The sequence below is a fragment of the Buteo buteo genome, chromosome 13, assembly GCF_964188355.1.
Source record: "Buteo buteo chromosome 13, bButBut1.hap1.1, whole genome shotgun sequence".
In the NCBI taxonomy this organism is placed as follows: domain Eukaryota; kingdom Metazoa; phylum Chordata; class Aves; order Accipitriformes; family Accipitridae; genus Buteo; species Buteo buteo.
In genome coordinates, this window is record NC_134183.1 from 38,946,669 (window position 1) to 38,952,760 (window position 6,092).

Below are 6,092 nucleotides of genomic sequence, written 5' to 3' on the forward strand. Positions count from 1 at the left end.
CAAATTCCTGTGTGGGGAACGTAGTAGCTTCCTTATGCATTACCCAAGCTCTGTTGCTGCTCCTCACTACCATCCTTCTCTCCATCACACCATGGTCCAGGGTCCCTTCTCTGCCTTCAGACCTCCTTGTAGGTAGTCCTCCAGTTACTGACCTGCATCTCTCACCAAGCCCCACTTGTTTTGTGCTCTGTTGTCCCATTTCTGTGCTTCACTCACAGGGAGCTTTCTGCTCTTTCAGCCGGTCCCCCAGGTATGAAACAGCTCCCCCAAAACTGGCTTCATCTCTCCTGCATGGATCTGTCAGGGCCCAGCTGCCCATGAGGACTTCATGATGGTTTCAGAGAGAGCTATATCACGACTGTGGGAAAAGCTCTGAAAAGCATCCAGACAGCTTCTCCTTCATCAAAAGTCATGGTCCTTTCTTATGGAAAAATAGAAATACTAGAAGCCCAAAACATAGGCTGCTGACTGCACTGGTGAGTCTGGACCAAGCCATTTCTCTGGCATTGAACATGAGTACCACGTGGCTGCATGTTAAACCATTCTGGAGTCAATGGTGTGTGACAAGTAGCAGAAAAAAACAGAAAAAAGCCAAAGACATGAACAAGATAATCATGTTCATGCAGACAGATAGCTTCAGGGTGGTACATGGAGAAAGGAATGCTGCAATGGAGGGGAAGTAACATCACTGACCACTTCATTTTGCCTGTGTTTGTGGAAGCAGGACTTTGAGTATACCTTCCAGAGGGGTGTTGGAAAGGTTGGTCGACTGTGAAGTCCATCAGAGGGTCACTAAGATGGTTGAGACTGAAGTACGTAGCATATGAGGAGATGCTGAAGGAGCTGGACTTGTCTTTCTTACAGAAGAGAAGGTTTCCAGGGAATATAATTGCTGCCTTCCGTTACCTAGAGGGAGGATATAGAGAAGACAGAGCCAGACTTTTCTCAGAAACTCCCAGAGCAAGGACAAGAGGCAACAGCTCAAACTGCAGTAGGGACATTCCAGGAAAGGAAAAAATTGCTTACCTTAAGCATGGTGCAGCTGTGGGACAGGCCCAAAGATTTGCAAAGGGATCACCAACCATGAGAACATCACCACCAGACTGGACAAGGCACTAAGCAACCTCATGTGGCTTTGAAGTTAACCCTGCTTTGGCCAAGAGATGGATGAGAGACCCCCAGTAGGTCCTTGTAGGCTAAATCTCTCTGTGATTATACGGTGATAGGTTCTGATGACTGCATTTCTTTGTCCCACTTATCTTGTATTAATTCCATGAGTAAGGTTCCTGTGGGGCCAGAAACAGTCAGATAGTTGGGTTTTATTTTGCTGCTGTGATGCATTGCAGATTAGCCACAGCTAGAGAGAGGATATAGGCAAAGGACATTGGGCTCTTAGGGGCATTTAAAACATGACTGTTGGTGTCTTTTACTCACCTGTGCAAGGTTAGTACCAAATTTGAATTCAGGCAGGAATTTCAGTAGGGTATTGCATAGCTGTGGCATATGGAGGGTCGTGGATTAAACATTAACGATTAATCCAGGCAAGTCTCCTGTATTAAACACCTGCTGCCCAAATACCATGTTCTGATGGTTTGGACCAAGAAGCAGATCTGGTTATAGTCCACCCACATGCAGCATGAGCACATGCAGGCAGACTACTAGCCTAGGAAACTGATAGTAGTGCTTGGCTCCCATGAATGGCAGTAAGGCTGGCGAGGTAGTTGATAGAGTGTGCTGGTTTTGGCTGGGATAGAGTTAATTTTATTCACAGTAGCTTGTATGGGGCTATGCTTTGGATTTGTGCTGGAAACAGTGTTGATAATACAGAGATGTTTTAGTTACTGCTGAGCAGTGATCACACAGGGTCAAGGCCTTTTCTGGTTCTCACCCCACCAGTGAGTAGGTTGGGGGTGCACAAGAAGTTGGGAGGGGACACAGCTGGGACAGCTGACCCCAACTGCCTGGAGGGACATGCCAGACCATATGACGTCATGCTCAGCATATAAAGTTGGGGTAAGAAGAGGGAGGGACATTTGGAGCGATGGTGTTTGCCTTCCCAAGTCACCGTTATGCGTGATGGAGCCCTGCTGTCCTGGAGATGGCTGAACACCTGCCTGCCGATGGGAAGTGGTGAATGAATTCGTTGCTTTGCTTGCGTGCGCGGCTTTTGCTTTCCTTATTAAACCACCTTCATCTCAACCCATGAGTTTTCTCATTTTTATTCTTCCAATTCTCTCCCCCATCCCATCAGGTGAGAGTGAGCAAGCAGCTGTGTGGGGCTTAGTTGCCAGCTGGGGTTAAACCACGACACAGAGGAGATTTGGCAGTCTCTTGAGTGAAAAGTGGCCATAAAGTCAGTAAAATTGTACTTCAAACAGAAGGGGATCAGAGCAGGCAGATGGGGGCACAGCAACACTGTTAACAGAACAATGCTGTTACGTGGATATGGTAGCGTGGGATTTACCTGCTCATGGGGTGCAACATCAGAGCAAGGAAGGAAGCAGTACAGGAGACTTGAAAATACATTAGCAAGAAGATCTTGCTGCTTGTAAAGCTGTTTTATAACCGCAGGTGTCTGGGAGAGTGATTTGTCCTTATAAGCTCCTGGGAGCAGGACCAGAGCCCAGGGCTCTCTGCTCCCATCAGTCTTGGGTTCAGTCTCCTCTGTACTTTTACTTGAGCCAGTGCTTTAACCACTAGGCACTTATGTAAAGGTATAGAGCTCTGCCATTGTCCAATGTCTTAGCAAATCTGGCTGAAGAGGGGTGTTTCTGGGCATGCAAAGTTAGTCATAGAGGAAAGCAGAGTTTCTCTGGGTTGTGGCCCTGGCCTCAAAACCCTACACTCCACCAAACTGTCTTGGGTGACTACGTGGCAGTTTGCACCCTGCCCCTGCGCAGCCTGCAAGTCTCTTAGGTGACTCACACTACCGCATCTGTGGGCTTGGGTTATTCCAGGGAAGGACATACAAAACAAGTAGGTTGACACATGTGACAGCGCCAGCCACACAACATGTCACCGATCCACTGCTGCCATTCAGGCAAAGCTCACTTGCAAAAGAGGTTGTTTGTAAGCTCTGTATTTCTGAGAATAAACATGCCGTGCAGAGGGGCTGTTCAGCCTCAGGCTTGGGACCAGGACAGACCCAGACAGTGGATGTGAAGGGTACAGCCACCTCTCCCAGGAAGGGGGAATGCACATGCCTTCACGCTCTCAAAAAGCTGACACACGATTGCTAAAGGATTGTCTCACCAGGACATTTCAAATGATTCCCCAAGCTGTACTCTTCTGTGAAAAATTACATTAACTATTAATTGATGGGATGATATGAAGTGTGATGTCTTGTCAGCATGCAAGGATGCCAGCAGGTGTGGACAAGGAATTCAGCAGCTGAGGATGGCTTCTGAGGAAATTATAAATCAGAGCTATGCAAATAACTACGTGTTTAGGAAATATCTGACTGATTGAATCATGGCATCCACAGAAAAGGTGGAGTGAGTGCTGGCATGTACATACAGGGATGGCTGAAGGTTTTGACCCAGAACAGAGCAATGCTGCAAAATTTATAACCAGCAGCCACAAAGGCTCCCAGGATGTTCTCCTGCCCTAACCCAGCTGGCTGGCCAGTTAGAAATGTTGGATACCAATATATTCCTCTATCTATCTTCCCAGTGGAGCATCTGGTGAAGTGCTCAGAGGACAAGGAGCAGGGGCAAGCTCTGTGGTCGTGCACTCAAAGACCCAAAAAAGCAAAGCAATGGGTTTTGGGGGTATGAGTAAACATTTTAAAATAAGGAGTGTTGATAGGTATTTTGAGCTGCATCCCTGTTGGCACGTTCAGCATAGAGGCTCTTTTTTTTTTGGAATAAATCCTCTCAAGATAAAACTCTCTGAGGGCTTGTCTCTGCAGGGAGTTAATATTTAAAAATACAACCTGGTGTTATTATTTCAGAATATAATTGCCCACACATGGAGATATTCCATAGGATTATTGAACTTCATTTGCAGACTTAATCTGAATCTAGGTCCGGTGGCCGTGACCTACCTTATGCAGCCCTAACACTCGTGCTTACTTTGGTTCGGAGGTGAGATAAGGCTGTCACAAGATGGTGGCTTTATGTCTGAGGTGCTGTTATGGCATCTCCTCTCTTTGGGAGAAAGAAGTTATTACTGTATTTTTAAATTGGTTTCTTTTTCTAACTGTTGTCAAAGGTGCCGGTAGATCTGGATAGGCGTCTTAGAATTTTCTGCATCAATTTGGGAGAAAATACTTGATCTAATTGGTCAGAAATAGAATTGCTATGCTGGGATGTGCAAGAACTTCAGAGGGACCCTCCTAAGGGTGACAACGCCTCCCAGGCAAACATGGAAATAATTTATAGGGTAAATAAGGGGAAGGGAATAGAAGTAGCTGCGTCCAATGTAAGTTCTACTTGAGCTGTGCATGGAGATGGAGAACTCATGAAGGTGGAGAGATTGGGCTCAGGCTACAGGGAATTTAGCCCTTTGGTTACATTTTGGACCAGGCAAAGGCTTGCACTGCCATCTGATACTTACAGCAGATATTTCCCTTCTCCACACAGGGCCCCCACGCCAACACTACACCCAAGGCTGCCCCACCACGTGGAACTGCTGAAAGATCACTGCAAGGAGCCTGGGGTCCAAAACCCTCCATGTCCTCACCCTCCATGGGGAACTGGGGGGTGTGTGACCTGCGGCGTTGCCCTTTGTTTTGGGGGAGCTCCTCCTCCTAGACATGGAGATGACTCCCCCTGAGGTCATACCACCCCTCTCCTCACCCGAGACGGTCCAGAGAGGTGTTTCACAACTTGCAAACAAGGAAAATACATGCCAAATTTGACTGCTATAAGTGAACTGAGTTATAGTCATGTCAACAAAGCACCTATTTTCCTTCCTAGCGAGGCAACAATGATCCTGATCATTGACTAAAAAGGCAAACACATATTTTTGTTGAGCTACTAGGAAGACAATTAACTCTATCCCAGCTGAAACCAGGACACTAATGCAAAGTGAAACAGTTCTGGCAATAAGGACTGTTTTGCAAGGTCAGCTTATGGTTATGACATGATCTTTATAACACCGCTATTGCGTGCTTGAAGGAATGTGAATGACCACTGTGGTCAGTAAAAGCTGGATGCCTGTAAGCATAAGTGAAAAAGAAATGAACGTGCAATTAAGTTCTAAGTATGTTTTGTTTAGAGCTTTCTTTGGTTGGCAGTCAAAAGAACTTGCCAGGCAGTGTTGAAGGCAAACAAAGAGAAATGGACCGTGCCAACAGCTTCAAAACTTCTTTTAAATGAGGATCTCGGAGGACTTGTAGCAGCTGGCAAAATCCTCATGATCTTGAAGCAAGAGCAGACCCAGTCTGCACGCTGGAGCTAGCTGCCAGGCAGCAAATACTGGCAGAGAAAACACAGATGGAAAATGTGAAGTGGATCTGATCCAGAAGGAAAGCAGGAAAGAGAAGGGGGGGAAACTGAAGACACCATGCTGACAGTCATGGCAGGGAGGAGCAGAACAGCTGAAGGAACCAGTTCTCCTGCCCCAACAAAAAGCCACTTCTCTGCCCAAATGCTGGCAAAGAACCACCTTCCTCCCCATCTTAGTGCAGGGCAGGAGCAGAGGCTGTCTGGCTACAGGGCTGTGTTGGCCGAGGGCATTGCTGTGCCTTGAGAGGAAGAGCCAGCACCATCAGTTCCTCCTGGGAGAGATGATGACAAAACCAAAGCACTTTAAATCTGCCACCCCGCCCTGTCAAGGCAGTGACACCCTGGGCACAGCAGCAGCCAGAGGCTGGGTTCTTCAGAGCATTCCCTGCTGCGCAAAAGCAGATCAAAGCAGCACAGAAGCCACTTTCATAACAAGACAAAGCCCGTGGCAATTCAAACACACATTTTTTTGGCTTGCCCAACACACCTGCCATTGGCCTGGCCTGTTTGATGCACATAGAGGAAATCTCGGTGTGCGCTGCAGCATGCAGGCAACCAGCACTGCTTCTGCAATGGCAGTCTGCAACTGCACCCCGAGAAACGGAGGTAGTTTCAAATGGCGAGAAATTATCCAGGGCAAAC